This window comes from Cricetulus griseus, chromosome 2 (genome assembly GCF_003668045.3).
Source record: "Cricetulus griseus strain 17A/GY chromosome 2, alternate assembly CriGri-PICRH-1.0, whole genome shotgun sequence".
NCBI classification, from domain to species: domain Eukaryota; kingdom Metazoa; phylum Chordata; class Mammalia; order Rodentia; family Cricetidae; genus Cricetulus; species Cricetulus griseus.
Window position 1 is genome coordinate 245,184,298 of NC_048595.1, and position 24,386 is coordinate 245,208,683.

At 39.5% G+C, this 24,386-nt stretch overlaps 2 long non-coding RNA genes across 6 annotated transcripts in view; both read left to right on the forward strand.

Moving 5' to 3' along the window:
* The window catches only part of LOC118237913, a 28,253-nt gene extending 7,137 nt beyond the window's left edge, over window positions 1-21,116 (forward strand). For all 4 annotated transcript variants that reach the window (XR_004768420.1, XR_004768422.1, XR_004768423.1 and 1 more), the window contains one exon: window positions 20,830-21,116. This is a non-coding gene — a long non-coding RNA (uncharacterized LOC118237913). The remainder of the gene's footprint in view (window positions 1-20,829) is intronic.
* On the forward strand, window positions 1,716-14,386 carry LOC118237914. 2 transcript variants are annotated; one of them, XR_004768425.1, is made up of 2 exons: window positions 1,716-5,986; window positions 11,790-14,386. It is a non-coding gene; the product is annotated as an uncharacterized LOC118237914 (long non-coding RNA). The 2 variants fall into 2 exon arrangements; XR_004768424.1 differs by lacking the exon at window positions 1,716-5,986 and adding an exon at window positions 8,808-9,560.
* Window positions 21,117-24,386: the final 3,270 nt, after the last annotated feature.

Here is a 24,386-nt window from a genome sequence, read left to right on the forward strand (position 1 = left end):
AGTAGACATTCATGTTATTGTCTATGGGGTTCATTAGCAACCACTCCTAAAGAGGAAGAGTACACAATATTTATAGCCAATGGCTCTAGGTAGAATAGACAACATCTATATCAGAAGAAATATTAAATTTCCATACAATCCAAACTGTTCATTCCCAAAAATGAAGAAAGTGCAAACATTTCCAGGCTTGCTGTGTTCACTGGGATTGCTACAGTGTTTGAAAAACAGTTCCTACTCAGGAACTTAGCAGGAAAGGCAGAAGCACATAAGGAACAAAGGTACCAAAGAGCGAGCCATCAATTACAACCTGGGACATTGAAAAAGAATTACTAGAAACTGTGTCATGTGAGCCAAGGAAAGAGGATGAGTAGTGGTTTGCAAATAAAGAAAAGTGAGGAAGGAAATATCATGGTAAAGCCATAAAGGCAAGAAGCATCAGTGTGAATGTCAGGAGGTAGGGTCAGCTCAATACCACTTGAGCATAATACAGAAGGAAGGAGTAACGAAAAGTGAGACCAAATACAAAAATGCTGAGTGAGATCATGAACACAGTCAGAAAATCCAATTTTGGAGCTGATGCAGTGAGAGACAGAGAATGTTTAAGTTAAGATCACCATAACAAAAGCATAAAGGAGATCCATGAGGAGAGTACCCATAATCTATTCATTTCTCAGATGTTTACTATGCCCTAGGGACAGAACTGGTTTCAAAGTTGGCAGAGGGCTCACCTTCTTGGCACTTGGCACTTGAAAATCAAGTAGGGAGAACACCCAGAAGGCCAAGTGGAAGGTCAGATACTCACTGATGTGGAAAGCACCTGGATGGACTTCTAGGTAGGCATGGTCCATTCTCTGCAGTCACTACAGGGGCAGGAGGGAGCAGTGACAACTTAAGTTATGGACAAATTGGACTTGAAAGTACTTAAATCTCAGAACTTAAGAATTTTGACAATGGGATATATATATATAATGCATAAGCCATGCATCTGATGGTGGATTTTGGCTCTCTGCGAGGAAGTTGGTCACACATCAACTTTGGGTGTGTCTGTATTTCTGGAAAGCACGACATTTGAATCAGTGGACTGAGCAAAGATGGCCTCATCAGTGTGGATGAGCAATGTCCAAACAGCTGAGGCCTAATATAGCAAAAGAAAGAAGAATAAGCCCACCCCATCTCCTGGAGCCTGGACTCCCACATTCTATGAGTGGGGGTTTGTTCTAGACCATTAGGTGACGTCACCCTGGCAAGTTCTTTGCATGTATTAAAATTTCCCCACTCTGATTTTTTTCAAAAACTATTTTCTTGTTTTTAACTCCAGCTTTTTCATATTTAACATTTATTTCTATTATTTTAAAGTATGTGTATATGTGTGGGAGGGTGTCTGAACATGAGTGTAGTACCTGTGGAAACAGAGGAGGTTGTTGTGTTCCCTAGAACTGGAATTATAGGCAGTTGTGAGCTGCCTGACATGTGTGTTGTGGTAACTGAACCTGTATCCTCTGCAAGAGCAGTGTGGTGGTTTGGAAGGAAATGGATCCCAAAGACAGAGGCACTATTAGGAGATGCGGCCTTGTTGGAGTAAGCACGTTGCTATGGGGGTGGGCTTTGCAATCTCCTATGCTCAAGCTATGCCCAGTGTCACAGCTCACTTCCTGTTGCCTGCAGATCAAGATGTAGAATGCTCAGTTCCTTCCCCAGCACAATGTCTGCCTGTGTGCCACAGTGTTTCCCATCATGATGACAATGGACTAAATCTCTGAAACTGTAAGCCACCCAAAATAAATGTTTTCCTTTATAAAAGCTGCTGTGGTCACGGTGTCTCTTCACAGCAATTGAAGTCCTAAGACAAGCAGTGTGCACTTTTAACCTCTGAGTCATGCTTCCAGTCTCAACCCCCGCTCCCTTTAAGGATGGCATTTAGATCTTTCGAATTTAAGAATTTATTTGGCATATGTAATAGTTTTTTATTTTTATTTTTCTCTGAGCCTAATTTTCTGGGCAATCAGACTATTAACCAACTTTCCTAAAAAAAGCCAGAAACAATTTCAAAGAGAGAAGAAAGTGCACAGCGTATTGATGTTAATGGTCCAGGAAATGCTACACAGTTTGGGAGGAGGCTAAGGACAAAAATCTTACAATCAGCAATAAAACAGGTTGTTCAAAAAATAATTACACTTTATAGAAATTGATAGAACCACGCAGCAATCTAGACTTGCAAATTTTCATCACATATATTTTTAAACTCAGAGTTATCTTTAGGGGCCTGCTCTAGGGAAAACATTCTCTCTGTCTCTTCGGCCATTCGTCTAGAGGTGGCACCATGTGAAATCCCTCCCATATGCACTGGAGTATCCACTGGTGATGACAATATTCAGGTCTTGTTTAGGCAATCATATTATTGAAGTTTCACGGATGCAGCTTCCCTGTCATGTCCAGGTGACACTATCTTGCCGCAGACATCCTGGACCGCTGGATCTTACAATCTTCCACTCTTTCTTCATGATGTTCCCTGAACCTCAAGCACCTATCTTGTGTTGTAGAAAATCAGCCTGGCGCTGGGCACCCCACAGTCACTTGTTCTCTGGGTTTTGACCAGTTATGGGCCTCTGGAATACTCTCCATCTGTTGCAACAAGAAGCTTCTTTGGTGGGGGTAGGGGACAGGGGGCCGGTGAGAGCTTCCCTTATTGTTGGCAATAGGTTGAGTATTGAGCACACAGTCAGGAATTACACTGGCTCAGGAAAATAATGGTAGTAGGGTTCTCCCCTAGGATCTGTGACCTGCCTGGCCACAGGCAGTTGGCTAGGTACCAGGCATGAATGACCTCTTATTCCCTGCTAGGCTAAACAGTGCCAAGTGGTCAGACCTTAACATGCACATTTGAGCAACACTAAATGGATTCAATAGGTTATGTATGTTTATGAGTATGAATGTAACAATAATAATTATAGAAAATATGTCATGAACTTGAGGGGGAGGACACAGGAGCAGTTGGAGGGAGAAGAGGAAATTTTGTAAATATGATCCTTATGTTCAAAATTCCTCCCAAATGGAAAAAAAAGTAAATATTTTTTTCTTAATCTTTTAGGAGTGGAAGAGATAGATCAATGGTTAAGAGCACTTGTTGCTCTTGCAGAGAACAGATCTTTGATTCCAAGCACCCACGTCAGGTGGCTAATAACCATCTACAACACTATTTCCAAGGGACCTGATGACCCTCTTTGGGCCCACTCAGGCACCTGCAAGCATGCGATGCACACACACAAAATATAAAGTTAGTTAATAATTAATTAATCTTCAGTGTTTTGTTGTTTTGTTGTTGTTGTTGTTGTTGTTTGAGACAGGGTGTCTCTGTAGCTTTGAAGCCTATCCTGGCACTCATTCTGTAGACCAGATTTTGACTTCGAACTCACAGAGATCTGCCTGCCTCTGCCTCCCGAGTGCTGGGATTAAAGACATGCACCACCAATGCCCAGCTATCTTCAACTATTTTTATTGTGCATTTTTGTAGTACACTGCGATAATTTGGTAGAGACGTGTTATGATTATATCCAGACATTTAGTGTTTTTATCTACTTACACCTACCATTTCTTCAATGAAAAACTCCGAGCATCTCTCTTATATAAGATAAATTGTTGTTAACCATGTCCACTCCAGCAAGCCCCAGAACACTGGAACTTACTTCTCCTGGCTATATTTCTGCACTGGTTATCTGGTTTCCTTTTCTTCATCCTGATCCTTTTGCTTCCTGGCCTAGAGTGGCCACTGTCCTCCATTCTGCTTCTACAAAGTCACCCAGGCTTAATTTCTGCACACATTTCTTAACAGGAATCCAAAGCAGAATTAACAAAAGCCTCGTATTTACAGATTTTTGCCAAATAGAGACGGAACTCTATTTGGGGGAGTTCCAGGAGCTCTGACTTAAAGGTCTGGAGTTCTAGTCTGAAAATAAGAGGGTTGCCTATTTGTCTCAAATGTACTTGTAGTTAAACAAGTCTACCCCCCATGGGTATTTAAAGATTCAACTAATTATTCTAAACGATTATCCTAATTTTTAACAATATTTGTTGTATCAACATGTTGACATATTTTGAATTTTTATCTATTTATAAGAATTTATTTATTACTATTATAATGTTTCTATTTTAAATCATGCAAATTGATATGTTCATAATAATGTTCCAGGACATTAAATGCCAGGGTACATTAATTAACATAGCCCTTGTGCGTGTCATGTATATCCTCATGTTTTAACCCTTCACTTATTCATGCATTGATTTAAATATTCATTGAATGTAAGCTGCCTATCTAGCACTTACAGGCATACATGAAGGGGACCAGAACACACACTTTCTTCCCTTCCTCTTACAATCTGGTTGGAAAACTAACTCTTAGTATGATACCTGGCACTTACGACAACAGTCAAGGTCTCCTTTAAAAACTGCAATACTCTGTAAGATTGACTTTATTATCCTATTTTACTGATAACGAAAATGAAGTCGAGAGAGGTTCAGTAACCTTAGCCAGGTTTGTATTACCCAGCTGCTGAGTAATCATTCCAGAAAAAAAAAAAAAAAAGAAAGAAAGAAAGAAAGAAAGAAAGAAAAACACACAAGGCAAATGTCAGTATGTCTGTCCTTGTATAGAAGTTCAGACAAATGCAAATAAGTAATATAGTTCGAAGAGATGTTTCTCAGAAAGAAAAATAAAACATTAATAGCATTTAACAGGAAAACACCACGCACCCAAAAAGAATGCATATCGGTCAATAAGAAGTGGGGTTCGGTGTCTAAAAAACGCCAACGGAGGCCCCAGGAAGCCTGGCTCTGGTAAGGTTTGAGGAAGAGGTGCGGAAGCCGTATTCTCTCCCCGGCCCGTGTTTCACAATGCCTAGCGTACGCTTGTAGGGATAATCATTTGAACACATTACTACATTTATGATGAACAGCAGACATTATTTGATGTTTTGACTTTTCATAAAATGCTCCATTGTAACTGCTTGTAAAACAGGTCTATTTTATGTCAATAGCTGTTCTCGTGACTCTCGCTGTTTGACTTCCCATCTATTATTTCACGAACATTTTCTATTGTAAACTTCTAAATGTCAAACGGAAAATCAGTAGCTGGAGATTCAACACTTCCGTCTTCGGTTCGCCAGCAAATCGCGACCACACTGCCACCTAGTGGTCCTTAGCAGCGGCTTCTGCAAGGGACAGAAATTCTTTTCAAACACTCCAAGCTTACACATCTCTTAACTGGTTCTGGTTTGGTTACTTGCAATCCACAGCTCATTTTACCGCAGAGATGATATCGTGGGTGACGATGAAGTTTCTAGTCGGTTCACGAAGTCAAGCCATGGAACCCACACCTTCCGTGTATTCGTATCTATTGTTGAAGGGGGTGGGGGATTTTACTTTTGAATTTCCCTGTTTAAGACAGCAATCTATTATTTTATTGTCGCCAGTGGTCTTTTGCAGATGACCATTAAGATGCCTTGTTAGGTTTGCAGTCATCTTCAGGACCAGTGCGGAGAGGCTTTGCTTGAGCTCATTCATGATTGGAGACATCATTTCCTTGCCTTGTATACCAACCCAAGATCAGCCCTGTGGGGTTCAAGAAAGATGATTGCAGACGGCTAAGAGAGTTTGCAAGATGGAAACCCATCATGGCCATGCCACCCTCTCACCAAGTCCTATCCTGTCACTCATCATAAGTCACTCATCCCAGTTCAGACTCTCGAGAAACACAATACACAAGGTGGAGAGCTCACTGGGGTTAACGTAAGACAGATGATGTTGGATGACGGCCCACGGTGCAGTAAGGAGCAGGGGCCTGAAGAAGGCTATCTGTGTGGAGGATGTGCAAACATGCATACCGTGAGACAGGAGCATTCTTTCTGGGTGTGACGAAAAGTGAGGAGGCCAGCTTGCCTGGAGTCCAGGGAGCAAGGAGCGGGGTGCAGAGGCTGAAGCTGAGATACCGTAGGTCAGATACTGATCTGATTTCTATTAATTAGACCAGTGTGAATTTTCTATAAATGGAAACATACTTGCATATAGATGACAATTAACATAATTAGTTCAAGATTTATCTTTGTTGTTGAGTTTGTCGAGAACTCCTTGCTCTTCATATCGTTGTCTCACAGCCTATTCATCCATTCATATGTATGTTCCAGCTGTTTCGATTCTTGAGTAAGAGGCTCAGGTTATTGTAAGCATTCATTTACAAATTGTATGTGTCGATATGTTCTCATTTAATCCAGTTACTCGGAAGTCACCTCATCATACATCAGATATATTATCTTTTTAAAAATTGATAAACTGTTTTCCATAGTAGCAAGACCATTCACCGTTCCCTTTCAACACTGAGTTTCAGTCTCTCCACAGTCTCCTCCACCTCTTGCTATAGTCAGTCTTTTTAGTTATCTGAGTAAATGATTTAATTTCTTTGTGAGACATACCTTGATACTTTATCCTTTGTTCTTTATTATCTTTTTCCTTTTTTGATGTCTTCCCATAGATTGGTTAAATTTAACCCTATTCTCTTTGATACTGTTCTGTAGCTTCTGGGCGTATAGATGTTTTATTTTTAATTTTTATTTTTTCCCTTTCTGTTGGGAACATTTCTGTTCATCTATTTGAAGTTCGCTGATTTTCTTTTCATTGCCATTTCAACTCTATAAATACTTTTGGCTCCCTTACTAAGGTTTTTTGTTTGTTTGTTCATCTTTATATCCCTTTAATTTCATTCTCTTGCCTTATTGCTCCAGCTAGTGCATCAGTATTGAAATTGAATATTGAAAAGGAGTGGGATAGTGAAGATCCCTATCTGGTTTTTTATTTCAGTGGTATTGCTTCAGGTTTTCCTCCATTGAGGGTGACGTTTGCTGTGGGCTTGTCATACATAGCTTTTACTATGCTGAGGTATGTTCCCTCTAGGGGAACATCCATTCTTTCTAGGACTTTTACCATGAAGCAGATTGGATCTTGTTAAAGCCTTTTGTGCTGCAGTGAGATGATCATGTGATTTTTTTTCTTTAAATCCACTTATGTGGTTTATTACATTTATTAAGTTGTGTATTTTGAACTACCCTTGCATCTCCTGGATAAAGTTAACTTGGTCACAGTAGATAACCCGTTGTATATCTGTATTTGGTTTACAAGTATTTTATAGAGCATTTGTGAATCTATGTTCACCAGGAATACTGGCCTGCAGTGTTCTTCTTGTGTCTTTACCTGGTTTGAGTGTTAGAATGATACTGGCTTCACAGAAGGAGTCCAGGAGTGCCCTTTCCATTTGTATTTTTTGGACCTGGACTTTTTTAATAGGAAGACTTTGTTACCATTTCAATTTCCTCTTTTGCTATGGGTCTATTTAATGGTTTGGCTGAATCTAGAAATTCTTCCATTTCTTTTAGGTTTTCCAACTTAATGGAGTACAGGTTTTTAAAGTAATCTCTTACAATAAATTCTGAATTTCCTTATTGCCTGTTGTAATGTTTCTCTGTTTATTTTATTTCTGATTTTGTTGATTTGCACCCCCATCCCACCCCCACTGCTCTTGCTCTCTTGGTTAGTTGAGCTAAGGATCTGTCAGTCTTTCTTACTTTCTCAGAGAACCAGCTCTTAGCTTTGTTGATTCTTTGTGTTGGTTCATTTTTGTATTCTTTAAACACACTTCACTTGTGCAGCGGTGGAAGCTCTGCAATGTTCCACAACTTGGCTTTAAACACAAGACTGTTTTAAAGAGATTTAAGTTACAAGAAAAAAAGTTTCTACTTATCTGCATATATAATTAGATACTAGGTATCTTCATTTCTTTGTATAGGGGAGTTTCCAGTTTCTAACTTTAGACAGCAGGGCTGTTGGTATTTGTTGACTTCAACTTCAATGAAGATGTTTACCATGTGGAAGAATTTCAGGGTGAAATTTTATTTTATTTTATTTTAGTGCTTTCAACGTGTTATTCTACCATCTTCCCTTTTGCATTAATTCAATTAGAAAATCATGCCCTCAGCCTTTGTTCCTCTGAATGTAGTATGGTTTTGTTTTTGGTTGTTTTAAAGTAGCTTAGTTGTGGAATGATGTTGTATGGTTTTCACTGTTTCTTGTATGGTTTTCACTATTTCTTGTTCTTGGGTCTTTTTAAATTATTAGACTTGAGACCTAGTATTTCATTAAATATTAATTTTTCAATAGTTTTAAAAAATATTTTTGTATATTTCTCATTTCATCATGGGATTCAACCCTCATTTATTAGATTGCTCAAAATTTCCCACTGCCGAGTGATGCTTTATTAATATTTTTCAGAATTTTATCTTATGAATAGCTTCACTTTGGGTGGTTTTGTTTACTATCTTTTTGGGTTCAGTGATATTTTATCTGTGGACTCTAATTTCACCTGTTTTCATCTTTTTATAAAAATCTTATATGTTATATTTTTTGTCTCTAGGGATTAAATTAAGTCTTTTTAAAAGCTATATCTCCATAGCTATAGCCAACCAACATGTTTCAGTGTAATTTCCTTTTTATTTTTTAAATATATAATTTATTTTTATTATATGGTCATTGGTGTTTTTGCCTACATGTATGTCTGTGTGAGGATGTCAGATCCCTTGGAACTAGAGTTATAGACAGTTGCCAGTTGTCATATAAGTGCTGGGAATTGAATACGGATCCTCTGCAAGAGCAGCTAGGACTCTGAACCACAGAGCTATCTCTCCAGCCCCCTCAGTCTAGTTTTTCGGGTTGTTTTGTTTTGTTTCTGTTTGGTGTTTTTTGGTGTTTTTGAGACAGGGTTTCTCTGTATTGTTTTGGAGCTTGTCCTGGAACTCGTTCTGTAGACCAGGCTGGTCTTGAATTCACAGAGATGTACCTGCCTCTGGCTCCCAAGTGCTGAGATTAAAGGCGTATGCCACCAGCGCCCAGCTCAGTCTAGTTTCTTAAACTAGAATATATAGACTTTATTATAATCACAGAATTGTCAATAATATTAATAATTTTAACCATCCTTGATTGTGAATTTCCTGTGTCATTTCTGAGCTCATTTCAGTTCTCTGTTTCTCATTTATTTGTGAGTCCTATTGGGCTGTGTCTTACCAAGTCTACTAATTTTTCGATACAAGACATTGCAAAATTTGTACTTTTGGTTATATTATAATCTCAAAAATAGAAGAAAATAAATCTTAAGGATTTTACATTTTACTATTGTTGGTGCTACATGCCTTCTTATAACTCTGTCTTGAACTTTGCTCTAGGACACAGTTAAGTGAAGACACAGGATGCTTAAGTGACGACCCATGATCCTTTCAGGTTTTGCTGTTAGGCGTTCTTGGGCCCTTACAGAGCAGTGGTTAGTCTAGACCTAATTTGGGTCTTACTATTGAGGCAAAATTCCTGTAGGTGCTTTATAAAAAAGCACAATGAGCTAGGAGGTCTTCCTCTTGGCTGGTAGGAACAGGCTTCATCTGAGGAGTTCCAAGGATTTCCCCATCTAATCCTTTGAGTGCTTCCCCTACTTTGGGTAGTTTCCTGACATATATGTGCTGCACTTTTCTCAGGTAAAGACTTAAAGACTCAATAAAGATCTTGAGTGGGGCTGTAGCTTTCTCTTCTTCGATGCCTTTTTTTTTCTTTTATGGCTGTTGTCACCTTTTTGTTTGTGTGAGGTGTTGTGACATTGAGACTGGAGCTGTTACCTCAGTGCACAGACACAGTTCAGCTCTGGAGAACTTAAGTTATTAAAGCTTTCAGTCATGATCCCTTTGTACCCCATATAAAGACACATTCTCAGCCCTTCTGGAAGAACATGTCACCTAAAGGACACTTTCCTCTACATGTACCTTCCCTTCTCTTCCTTTTCTTTAGGTTTTGTGCTTTCTTCCTCTCCTCCTCAAGTCCCACTGTTTTAATCTCTTGAAAACACAATGAAAGATACAAATCCTCTCCCCAAGAGTAGCCCCATAGCATAACACACACTTTCACAAATGCCATGGGCAATTCCCAAACTCCCCAGGGTCTGCATGGGATCCTGCCTTAGGGAGTTAATCATTAAGGAATAAAATTGTATCCTATATCTAAGAAAACTCCCATTGCATGGTAAATCGCTGTTTAGCAATAATTTAAAATCACCCCAATTATTTTGCATTTTTTAAACTGCAAAATTTTAAAATGTATAGACAAATATAATCAGAATAACCACAAATTCTTCATAAATGACTCTAACAATTAAGTACCCTCTAAGGGCATTACCAGCTCTGGTTTTCACTGATGCGATTCTTCCCAACAACTTAAATTCCTGTAACAAGCCAAATTTACATTTTTACACATTATCTCTGCAAATTCTCCTGTATCTCTTGAGAGTCAAAAAGGACATATTAACATCATTTTACAGATCTGAAATTATAATTTCAAAAAGGCCAAGTTACTTTTCTCTGGCGTCACATAATTTGGTTTCTGAAGGTCTGATCCAGTGGGTTGGTCACTATATCCAATGGTCTTTGATGGAAAATTATTCCCACAAATCCATCCTCCATCCAAATTTTCATGGACACTCCACCCCACAGAGGAATCTGGTGTATTGTATGTAAATTCACATTCTACATTTCTGACATCCTGAGGTGGTGCCTCTGACTTTCTATTTCTATCTCACATGTTCTATTTGTTTTGCTTTTAGTTCACTTACGTTAGTTCAAAATAACATTATGAGTCAACAGTTACATGGTGCAAAATCAAGGACAAGCACCACACTATTCTCAATGCCTATAAGCCTGAAAGCAAATGATCTTGGGGACTCCAATGTTTATTTAGTGAGGGTATGATAAGCAATGGTATTGAATGCAATAGTATTTTAAAAGCACTGATTGTTCTTAGAATTTCCTGGGGTATATTTTTAAGTTACATCTGACAACACTCCTAGAAAGCAAAAAGAAAGAAAAAGAAAAAAAAATCAAATATTTGGGCAAAATTTCATTCATATGACATTTAATTCATTTCAGCTGGGATATTTTTATTCTAAGTTCCCCTTTTTGGGAGAGGGTTAAATCCGCACCCCCCCCAAGAGACATGGCAATTTTCCTGGAGCCAAATCTGTGAAGAATTTCTACCTGTCACTCCATTAATTATAGAATCCAAATCCAATAGCCTCTCTCAGTCTTTCTTATGTCTCAGTCCTACCTGATCTCCTCAAGTCAGGAGCCGGGCTTTATCAACAACAGACCTAAGTGAGTTTGGTACCTCAAGAATATGTCCAGGGTGGGGGGGGTGGGTCTTAGGGCAAAGGGGTAATATTTGAGAGAAGCAGCCAGAAGGTTCTGTTGGTGGGAATATTAATAACAATAAAAATACCCAAATATTCTGAGGGGTTATCTCATTTTTAAGCTATTTGGACTAATGTTGGTGTTATTTTTGAGCAAGTTCAACTGTAAGAATATATACCTTTGGTTTTCTAAGTCAAGCTAAGACCTATAATCTTCATGCTCTTAAGGGAAGAATCAGCATAGGTAACCACTGAAATTTGCAAAGGTTTTTAACGCATCCTGTCTCACTCGTTCAAGCATATCTGTTTTGGGGGTGAGTCTTTTATTTCAAAATCTCTCCTGGGCTCTGTTTTCAGCTCCAAGTGTTGCTTTACTGAACAGATGATAACAGTTTGGGGCTTTAGAAAGAAAGAAATATGAAAAGAATGTGCTCTGTCCCTTTGTTTCTCAAGCCTTTATCTTTAATCAAGACCATTATAAGCGTCTCCCCAACTCATCCACTTTTGCCTTTTGTGTCTTTCCTCATACCAGAACCCAGTTTCAAAGGAGCATCTGGGAATTCTGGCTACCCACAGCAGACTAAACACATGTGTTTGCTGTTGTGCTTTTGTGCCATTCCAAAATGAAAATGACTGTGTAAGAGACCTAAATCTTCAAACACAAAGAGAATGAGAGGGTAGATAACAGTGGATGGGAGATGTCAGCAAGCCTCTGGACTTTGGAAAGCTGATGGGAGCATAGTCATTGATTTAGCAAATGAGAGAGGACTGTGAGCAGGCCGAGAGGAAACTGCTTCAGCCCTTCTAATGCTCAGAAAGAACCCTTAAAGATGATGGGTACCCCTGAAAGTACCCATGGCAGGACTGCAGACTGGAGTATACACTGGAAGTCTGAGAGATGGTCTGTTAGACCTGAAGATCTCCCCCAGGAAACTCTGAAGAGTGATTTACAGCTGGAAGCGGAGAGCCAGATGGCACTGGTGAAAGGCAATACAGAAAATGAAGCAATTAAATAGAGTGTACCAAGTGAAAGATAAGACTGCCAACCCCCTCCCCCTGCCAGATTACTCACAGCTGTATTTTTTTACTTTCTAGAAAGAGACAGAAGTCCAAGGCAGTCAGTGGTTCTCAGTCCAGGAAAATATGTCCACACCAAGGAATAGTTGTTATTGGTGTCTAACAGATAAAAAAAGTGATGAGGCTAAGAATTCTACAAATGCTTGGGCCAGTCCCACACAACCGAGAACTGCCTTTCATATAATGCTGGCAGCACCAAGGTGAAGAGTTCCTGTGCTAACCTGCTGGAGTGGCGCTTACCTCCAATCCCACTGATTTGGAGGCAGAGGAAGGAGGATCACACATTTGCAGCTGCTGGGAGTTGTTGGTGCCATGTGAAGCTGACCTTGCTTCATGCCCTCTTCATACGCTAAAACCTCTCCTTGAGTTTCCTGTCATCTGCTCATGCCTTACTCTTTAAAAAGGAACAGTCTCCCTCAACAAAATATCTCACCCCAAAATTTGCTCCCAAACCTGTCCCTCCTTCGATAAAACCAATCTCACTGCATATTAAATTGTATCCAGTCTTGACATGTAAACACATTGTGACCTGGCCTAATAATACAAGTGAGTCTCAAACAATCACAGCATTCATGCCCCAGCCAAACACAGCTGTTGACTGGTTAAATTGCATTCTCATTAAAACCAACACTGTCTACAGCCAAGGCAGTTTCTGTATGTCAATCCCTTCTCTTTGTGCATGTGGTGAGTGGACATTCTGAATAATCTTTAGTCTGCAATGCTACCTTCTACCTAAAAGGTTTTTTTTGCCAAAGTAAACCTCAGTCTCATGGTATCCCCCCTCCCTTCTTTTATATTCTTAAAATTAAAGTGTTTGACAAAATAAGTTGGGTTTCAAAAATAGGACACAGATCCAGAGTAGAAATCTCAAAATCTGGCCAACATTGCAAAAGAATAGCTTGGTGCTGAGTTCCATGTAAATGGTATAGAATCCCCTCACAATCTCCTTTTCAGGGCAGTATTGTTTCTGGACACAGGTAGATAGAACAAGGCAAGATTCCATCTCTGATTGGAAGAAGCTGTAAAAGATAAGAACTACTTTCTCTCAATCCTTTCCCCAATGTTGCTATACAATTTCTTTAATGGATACTGTTTTCTGCCTTTGATAAATGTTTGACAGTGTCATGCCTTCATGTTAAGACAATATGAAGTCTCAACTTGTATACTGAATGTGTCTGACAACGTATCAATCAAAAGTGCTATGTTTATTTGTAGAAAGATATATTCTCCCCTTCTGTTACAACCCCCATGAAGAAAACACTATTTCTCCCATCTTTGTTAACTATGTTTCATCCCCCCAGGTTTGGAGTGTGGGAGAGGCAGCATGCTCTCTGGGTGTGATGGATGTTTCTGGCAAGTTTCTCTTCTCAGTGAGGATTTACTTGTGCAGTGGTAAATGAAACCAGTTCTAATTACCATGATTCCTGTGGTACCTAATGCTCTGGTGGTTCATCCAAGAGGATATGTGACCCATCCTATGTTCTGAAAGGATACAACAAAACTGGCCCAGTACACTCCATTTTGGCTCTTCTTTCTCATTTGTCAACATGGTTGTCCTCTGGCCATGGAAAGATCTTACGTATCCTTTTCTTGACAAACTTTGAGCTCACAGAAGTATCTTGGTGCAGTCATCTCTGTTCTGCACAGGACACTCCAGTGTCTGTAGCCTTGACTCAAGCACCCAGCCTTCCTCTCTCTGACCGCCCCCCTTTTTTTACTAAGCTGGGCTGGAAGCCAGTTGTCACTTCTCCCTCCTTAAAGAAAGAACTTGTTGCCCTTGACCCTTATGTTGGAAGATGGAGTAAGTTCAAAACTGTGAACTTGGGGGACTGAAGAGATGGAATCAGAAGTAAAGAGCACTTGCTGCTCTTGCAGAAAACCTGGATTTAGTTCTCAGCTTCCACATCAAGTAGTTCACAACCACCTGTGACTCCAGCTCATAGGGATCCAACACCCCCCCCTTTGGGCTTTGTGGGCACCTACATGCATTTATACACATACATATATACAAGCGCACACACATACATCCATAAAATAAAAGCAATCAATATTTTTCTTTTTTGTTTAGTGTTCACTCAATTCTCAAATATTTTCTCAGCAAGTTTTCTGTATGAAGTTTATTCCATTTTCATTTCAGGATCTGATACCTATTGTTATGAGGCTTCACTTAATTAAGGCAAGTTGTTTCCTATTCTTTATTTTTTGATAATCCTTTTTATTTTTTATGTGCATTGGTGTTTTTCTTACATGTGTGTCTGTGTGAGGATGTCAAATCACCTGGAACTGGAGTTACAGACAGTTGTGAGCTGCCATGTGGGTGTTGTGACTTGAACCAGAGTCCTCTGGAAGAGCAGTCAGTGTTCTTACCCTCTGAACTGATGGGGGATGTACTTCTGTATGCTGTAAATATATGTTTCTCTTATTGGTTGATGAATAAAGCTGTTTCAGCCTATAGACAAGCAGAATCTACCCTGGCAAGAAATATAAGCTGGAGAATGCTGGGAAGAAAAACTCAGGGAATAGCAAGAGAGAGATGCCATGTAGCTGCCAAGACAGCAAGAGGCTTGGGCATCACCAGTAAGACCATATAGAGATACACAGATTAATAGAAGTGGGTTAATAATTAAGAGAGAGCTAGCCAATAGGAAGCCTGAGCCAAGAAGCTTATAATTAATATAAGCCTCTGTGTGTTTATTTGGGACTAAATGGCCGTGGGGCTGGGCAGTACAGAAACTTCCATATGCACTGAGCTGCTTCTCCAGGCCCCTATACTAAATACCTTATTCAAATATACAGATGACAGAAAAGTGGGAATCTTAAATAAGGAAATGAATAATAAGCTAACCAAGAAAAAGTAAATGACATGGCTTCTTCCATGTCTGATATATCCACTCATCATTTTCCTTGACCAAAGATTGAATTATTTGCTTATTAAAATTGAATCTTCACTAGGGAAGAAAAAAACCTAGGCTTAGATGCATTGCGAACTGGGTCAGGTGAGCCAATCTGTGACCCCACCTAGACCTCAAATAGGAAAGGTGTATTCATCAAAACATTGCCTCTTATGCATGTTTTACCCTACTGTGATGAAAGATGGAGCAAGACAGAGGCTGTAAAAACAAAAAGCAGTCCCATAAGTTTTCTTTTCAACACTTCAAATGTTCTCTTTTCTCTACATTTCCATCATCTGGAAAAGCATCTGTAGACTGTCTAGCTCCTATAAAAGAGCCTTCCCCATTTTCCTTTGGGAAGTTTTGGAACATTGCTTTGTGGAAACACAATATAGACTGGGCACAGCAGCATCAAGGACTTTGGACATGTGCCATCTCCTGGCCTTTTAGAAGGGCACATATCCTTGCCATGATCCCGGACCCTCACTTCTCCTACAATGTATTTTCTGTAAAATTTAAATGGTTGTCAAATAACTTCTTAGTCCTAATATGTTACAGTTCTGGCCATATTAAAGATGCCACATAAAGGAAGCGGAAAAGGGGTGCACAGAATGTTCCTGGGTCAACTTTTTTATTCACACCTTCACAGCACCACTCTGCATGCAATTACATAGCCAAGGCCCACCTAGATAGTGCCTCAGAGGGGCGTTAACACCAACACAGTGCTTCTTAATTTCCAGAGAATTTTAGCTTGTTTTGTGTATATCTAAGCCTGATGAATCCAATATATATCTTTGGCTACTGGATGTCTTATGTTGGAGTACCAAACTAGCCAAGGAAGTAGAGAAAATGACATCAACATGAATAAACATGCATGTTCAACTAGTCTTCCATTTGTTATTCTTGTGGAATAACTCAGATCCTTAAGCATCTGATATATACAATCCACAATTGTGGGGCATAGCAATTCTCAGGTGCTACATTATCTACATAGAGCACATTTATGGGTTTTTTTGATTCAATAGAAGTACATTACATATTGCCAGGAAAAAAATTACAGCACCAAAATAGAATATAAAACCTACAGAGGCCAGGAAATTGTGCTTCCTAGCTCCTAACTAGGACCTTATATGTGCACAAAATATTGCAATTTTTGTAATGATGTGGTGTGCTGTACTTTGCCCTTTTTAGTAAAAAGGATTGAAATATTGTGATTACCCAAAAGGCATTGTTAGAAGACAGAGAAAATAACATTGGAAAGAAAATCATTCCTTTGGTTAATGATGAAATAAAACATATAAAATATTTCTGTGAATAATAATTCTTCCCATAAGGAGCCTGAAATGCACTAGAAATTAAATGTTCTCAGAAGGTGATGTGGGTATTGTTGATATTACACTCATGTTACAGGTGCTATGGTACCCATCAGACACGGAGGCAGTTGTCATGGTGATGATTTAACATTCTTTGAGACAATTAAAACTGATGAAATGGAAGGCCTTATCAGATAGTTTTGAGATCATCCCTAATACAAGAATAGAGAAACCTTGAGGACACCACTCTTATTTGTCTATGTATCTAAGGCCCATTTGAAGACTGAATTTAGGACAAGAGACTATACTGAACAACAGGCATTGCACTAATTGAATAAGAGAATTACCTGCTCCTTTGTAAATTGGACAAAATTTTCTTTCTTTCCTCAGATATTATTATATGATTGCTTCCTGAACCAGAAGGAGAAAAATAGGAGAGTTGAAATATCCAATTAAGAGAGTGTTCAATAGGGTCCTTTTTCTCCTGCTGGCTCAGACTTGGCAATGAATTGTCAAGGACAAACACAGCATCAGGGGAGATAGGTACCAAATCTCTCCTGTCACTTGCTTGCCATGGGCTGAGTGCCAGGAGGCTTTTCCTTCTTGATGATGTTCAGGTTTCTTGCCACTCTTCAACTCCTCTCCTTGGAGGCTGTGACTAAGGTACTTCCCTATGCCTGTTGGCCTGATTTGGTTAGCCTGTGGCTTCTTAATAACTAATTTTGAGTTATTAGTTATCCAATATGTACAAAACAACAAAAATAGATTCAACATCAATAGTTACAATTTTGAGTTTTTCTCCCTCCCTCCCTCCCTCCCTCCTCCCTCCCTCCTCCCTCCCTCCCTCTTGCTCTTCTTTCCACCTTTCCTTCTTTCCTTCCTTCCTTCCTTCCTTCCTTCCTTCCTTCCTTCCTTTCTTTCTTCTTTCTTCCTTTCTTCTTTCTTTCCTGACAAGCATGGCACTAACTACAGCACTATCTGACCTGGTAAAAGCCTAACAAGCCTATGGAGTGAAGGCGGGTTCAGATGCTGAATCTAAAGTTTAACACTTAAGCTCATATCTCTTATATTCTAGATTCTCACACCACAAGAAATCTGCCTTTCCAGAGCATGTAAAATATGAATTCTTCCATTTTTATTTAATTTCCTAGATCCTCCAGTCCCCACTCAGGGAACTTGGAGAAGGCTGTGGTTCTCAACCTTCCTAAAGCTATGACCCTTTAATACAGTTCTTCATGTTGTGGTGCTACTTTTTGCTACTACTTCATAACTTTATTTTGCTGCTGTTGAGTCATAAATATTTTTGGATGCAGAGGTTTCCTTAAGGGCTTGTGACCCACAGGTTGAGAACCACTGCAGTAGGGTGAAAATTATAGCAGAGGCACTGAAGTAGAAGCCAAGTCTTAGCATAAAGGATCAAGTAAGAGTACTCATTTGCTAGTTATTAACATTGTAAAGTTATTCTAAGTCTCTGAGTTTTATCATTAAAACATGAATAATAACTGAATGTGTTTTGTGAGGATTAAGGACTATCACACAAAGAATAATAATAAAAACTTGGGGCTGGATGGATGGCTCAGAGATTAAGAACACTGTAGACTCTTCCAGAAGACCTGGGTTCTTTTCCAGCACATACTTGCTAACTCACAACAGTCTATAATTCTGGTTACATGGAATCTCAGGCCTTCTGTTCTCTACAGGCACCAGCCACACAAATGGTACACAGCCATACACACAGGCAATACATCCATGCAAATAAATTTTAACTTTTAAAAGTTAAAAAGTGCAAGCTCATTGTTTCAGTAAATGTCTGCTATTCTAATACTAATGTTATTTCTCACATGAAAAGTAGGTAGGTGCCTAACCTGCTTGCCCAAGTAGTTGAGACCTATTTACCAGTAGTTATGTGAAAACGTCATTTGAAAATTTTGATTTCCTTCTATATCAAGGACATCTTTGTGTTAAGGAAACTTTGGAAGTCCCTTGTTTCAGAGTCTAAACTAGTTATCTAGAAGCTACCTGTGAGCCTCCCAGTTTATTTCACCTGTAACCTCTATGAGGTCCAATGGGGCATTATCAAAATTGGGTCTTAGAATTTTGCCAAAGTGGATGAGTCTCCATAGGTTAGCTCAAAAATCAGGTTTTTTCCCAGGACACTTCCCACATATGACACACAATAATAAACTTGGAATGGTTTGTGAACTTGCCAGATCAAGGAAATTAAGTTATATTGACTAGGGCCTCTTGAACCTCCCAGGGATTCAGTAGACTCAAAAATCCTGAGGTTATCTTCTTTTCCTTAGAAGAGATATTTTAATCCTCTGGGAACTGTGTTGCATTCCCTCCAGTTTCTCAAGTACCAGGATTAACACAGACCTGAAGTAAAGAAACCCAACTGAACAAAGGAAATCCAAACAAAACTGTGTTTGATCAGAGACCAAATGTAGAATGGAGAATGGGAGAAACCTATTGGTAATACATCATAGGTAATTTCACCTTTAGAAGCTTTATTTTCAAGTACCCTTTGGCTGCATACATTTATGTTGAAAGATGAAAAATATGTGTCTGAACTGGTAACTCAACAACTGACTTCTTTCAGGTCTTCATTCTGTAATAACTGTCTTCAACATGAAAGATGTTAAGTGCTTTCAGGCCAAAATCAATATATTTATATAGAACATTGACTTAGATGATTAAATTAAATAAGCATTGTCTCACTACCTATTGTAACCAAAGCTTTAAAAAAACCTAACTTTCTGACATAATCATTAAGATACTATCTACAAATTAATTTTGTAGTAAAATCCTATAAAATGAACTGAGGATCATAGTTACTCAACTTTCAAAAGTAAATTCTCTATATTTCTCACATTATGCAGAGCAATCTACCTAGAAATATTAAATCCTCTTCACCTTTATTAAATTGCAAACCTGGATCTCCTTGGTTGACATATTAATTCCTCTCTTAAAAGAATATTTGACTGATATTTTAATAAAGTCTTAGGAGGGTATTTAACTTTCCAGTTAATGAATACCTTCTAGTAATTAAAACCAAAGAAAGAAAATATGGGAAATAAAAAAGAAAACTCCAAATCTACCCCCATGCTCAAAATGAAACCAACTACTTAATTTATACAGGTAAGAACAAATTAAAAGTATGAAGACCTTCAAGAAAGTGAGGGTCAGCATGAGGAAGCAGTGCATCCAAGCATCTACACCTTCCTCTATTCAGTAGAAGTGACACAAACATGTTGTGGATGTGTATACACACACAGAGAGAGAACACACACACACACATAGAGAGAGAGAGAGAGAGAGAGAGAGAGAGAGAGAGACAGACAGACAGACAGACAGACAGACAGACAGACAGAGGGATGGTGACACAGAGAAATACAGAAAGACAGATAGAGAGAGGGGGGATTTTCAGGATGTCAGTATAGCAGAGTTTTAAACCAAGAATGGGGACTTCTCAGTGTGGCCCTATGCAGATCTTGGGCTCTACTGAAGCTTGCCCTATGTATAGCTCCCATCACCTCATAAATGATTTCTTGAACTTCCCAAATGCTTCCTTCTCTGTTATTTTGACCATGTTTACAAAATTTAATCTTTGTGAATTCATAACCACCATGGGCTATTTCAGATACATTAGTGTGTGTCCAAAAACACAGAAGTTACAGAAAAAAATAAAATAAAAAATTACAATAGCCATTAGAGGAGAGAATGAAGCAGACTCAGCAGCTTACAAGAGCCACAGCTGTTGTCACACCAAGGAAGTGGAACCATAGCAGTGTGCCAGAGCTTGAATCACAGGTCTGAGATCTTAGAAAAGGAAAGCACCATTTCCAGATGGCTTATATGTATTTCTACCCAAAAGTCTATGAACCATTAGTGCCATATTCACCAATCTGTCCTATGAATGCAAAGATAAAGAATGTTCTCTGTTACACAATGGAGTACTACTCTGTAGGGGAAGCTGTAGCCATGCCTACTTAGGGGCTGGCTACAGGTGTGCCTGACCATGCTTGCGAGGGCGTGGTCAGGGTGACGTAGAGTGACTGCGGCCTCTCTTTTGGTTTCACTTTTGGGCTTGCGTACAGACCGCTGCCACACCAGCTGGCTAGGTCGCTCTGCAAGTAAGGCTTTTCACTACTAAATAACCTTATATTTCCACTTGGCTCTGTATTGGTAATTTCCCACTATATCTGGTGTCAGGATCGGGGTATTGGAAACCTACACCCGTGGGTTCCACCGGGCCTGCGGCCTAGGCCTGAAAAGCACCCTCTCTCCACAGGTGCTCCTGGCTAGTAGCCAACCCGCTGCAGCTGAGCTGCTCAGAACCATCCACCCAGCTTGGTGACAGTTTCTAGCTTCCTAGAGTCGAGGTAGGCCTTGCCTTTCAGCAGAGGCTTCCCCTGGCCGCAGCTGCGGTAAAGCAGCATCTGTTTCAATGGTTGTAGACACAAGGCCGTATACTCTCTAAGATAAGCGCAGCTGCTTTTGTGACCTCTCTCCACCACTGACCAACTGCTGCCAAACACCGCGGACTAACTGAACGCCTGTGCTACCTGCTGGTCAAATATATTTACTGCATCTGGAGTAGAAATCAGGTAAAATTATGACAGAATATTTATCATTTGCTAAAATTGGTAATATTTTTGCTTATTATGTGAATTCAGTGTTTGAGGAGGATGCTAATTTGCCAATTACTGTCCTATATGCCGTAATGCCAGTTAGCCTGCTGGTACAAATAATATTACTAGCCAGAGGACTCAGGAATAGGGATATGGATAACCTCACCACCTACTTACAGGAAATAACAGGTTTACGCAGTGAGGTTTTGGAGAACAGATTAGGTCAGACCACAATTGTGCAGCAAGTGGAACAGAAATTGGATGATAAGCTTGGCTCTGTGTCCAATACGCTAAAGATAGAGCTATCTGATGAGATGCAGCGTATTTATGATAAGATAAACACAGAGAGATCCTCCATGTCTGAGGCCTTAGAGGCTAGGCTGTCAGAAGACCATGACGAGCTAAAGAATATCTGTAGCCAGCTAGAAATTCAGATAGGCAATGTTAACCAGCACTAGATGCAATGGTGCAAAATACCCAGGATAGGGTTGAAGAATTGGACAATGCCATTCAATCAATTATTGAAGCATCCAAGGTAGCAGACCAGAAATTTGAGTCTATATTTGAATGTTTGGAAGATAATTTACAGTACAGGGCTGACAGATTACATAGGTCCATACGGTCGATTGCTGAGGACTCAAAATCAGCAAGTCATGACCTCGAATCCAGACTCCAATACCTAGAAGGCAGTTTCCATGCCATCCAGATGCTGCCTAAGGATGATCATATTAAAGACCTAGAAAAACATGTAGAGGAGCAGTTAGAGCAATTTACAGATTCACTAACATGCTTGGAATCTTTTATGATTAAGGAGATTGAAACTTTTCAAAAGGATATCATTACTAGGCTTAAAGATCATTGGGATGCCTCAGAAGCAGAATCACTCCAATCCCAGGCACCTACTCCACCCAGGTATCGTGACTATTCTTCTAAGGTTGTTACTCGTACACCATTAGTGTACCCAGCTACCATGGTAGAAAAGCCAGCTTCTAAGAAACAACCTTATGGACAGATGGCTTATGATTGGCAACCTATACAGCTGAAGGATCTTAAGAATATTAAAGAATCAGTTGTCTCATATGGTCTCCATAGTCCATACATAAAACGGCTAATACATTCACGGGCAACCTTTAACAGGGTGACACCCACAGATTGGGAACGATTAGTAGCAGCTGTACTTGAGAATTCATACCAAATCCAGTGGAAGGCATTAGTAAGGGAAGAGGCATAGCTCCTTGAGCGTCAGGGCATAAAGGAAGGTTTTGAAGCCCTCCAGATAAGCTTCTTGGTCAGGGTATTTATGCTGACCCACAGGTTCAGGCTGAATATGATGACGATATACTGTCTCTATGCAGGAAAACAGCATTAAATGCCTGGGATAAGGTTCGTGAGCCAGGAGAACGCCTAAAAGTTTATACCAGAATAGAACAGGGACCTACAGAACAGTTCCAGGACTTCTTACAAAGATTAACTAGGGCAGTAGAATTACAGGTAACAGATCCAGAAACAAGACAATCAATTATATATACAATAGCTTATGAAAATGCAAACGCAATATGCAAAAGAATACTTTTGCCTTTAAAGATAAGATCAGCTCCACTAGAAGAATGGGTTTTGTATGCAGCCAACATTGACTATAATGTGCAAGATACTGGAGCTTGGGTGGGAGAAGCCATATCCAAAGGTTTAAAATGGCAACAGGAAATTAAAAGTTCTAGAGGTGAGGATGTAAGGGCTTTGCAATGAGAAGCACCTTACAGAGGTCAACATAGGTACCAAGAGGCTAGAGGTTACTACTACTATGAACCAGAACCTTGGGTAGGAAGAGCCTTCCCCTGGAGACCACGAAGGCACCAGGAACCTAGATGTTTCAACTGTGGTAAAATGGGACATACTAAGAGAAATTGTAGACAAACGAATTCTAACAATGCCTCATACGGAAGGCCACTGCCTTCTGGATTGTGTAGAAGATGTGGTAAGGGCAGACACTGGACAATGAATGTAGATCGACCAAGGATATACAAGGAAACCCGTTAAGGTGGGGAAACCCTGAGGGGGACCTCAAGAAGGCCCCCATTTCGAGAAAGGTTGGGTCATTCCCAGTAGCAATGGGAGACAGTCTCTCACAGGACCAATAGATAGTTCTTTGCCTATTGTGAAAAATGATACTGCTCCAGATGGTAGTTTGAATAGTGATGAAGAATCAAATGTGAATAGACAAAATGAAAAAATGCATATTTTGGCAAGCTTCTATTAATGATAAAAGGCCTCAGTTGAAAATGAAAATTAATAATAAAGTTATTTCTGGCTTCGTAGACACTGGGGTAGATGTAACTATTATTACCCAAAAATCTTGGCCTCAGAAATGGCCTCTTAGAGAGGCAAATGTACAATTTTTAGGAATTGGAACTCTATCTAGAGTTCGACAGAGTGGTAACTCGGTGTTCTGCATTGGACCGGAAGGACAGAAAGGGATACTGAAACCATACGTGGCAGATATAGCTATAAATCTCTGGGGTCGTGATCTCTTACAGCAATGGAATACTCAGATTAATATTCCTCCAATGTCAGATACAAATTATGTACAATCTTTAGATAGTAGAAAAGATCTGGTAAGACGCTATGGAAAATGTTTACCAACCATCCATGCTGTACAGAAACTAGGTACAAATGATGGACCTTCAGAGGAGCCAAAGGCCCTGCCATTGAAGTGGCTTACAGATGAACCAGTTTAGGTAGGACAATGGCCTATACCTCTGAGAAGCTAGAGGCTTTAGAAAAATTAGTAAAGGAACAGCTAGATGCTGGACATATAGAGGAATCTACCAGTCCTTGGAATTCTCCTGTATTTGTTATCAAAAAGAAGTGAGTTAAGTGGAAAATACTGACAGACCTGAGAACCATAAATAAGGTAATTCAACCAATGAGCTCTCTGCAACCTGGAATGCCATTACCTTCCTTAATACCTAAAGGATGGCCTATCATAGTCATTGATCTAAAAGAATGTTTTTTCACAATACCGTTACAGGAAAATGATAGAGAAAAATTTGCATTTACTGTACCAACTCTTAATAATTCACAGCCAGTTAGGAGATATCAGTGGAGAGTTTTGCCACAAGGAATGCTAAATAGTCCTACTTTGTGTCAGCACTTTGTACAGCAACCTTTGGAAATAATCCGTAAGAAATTTTCACAATCTCTTGTTTATCATTACATG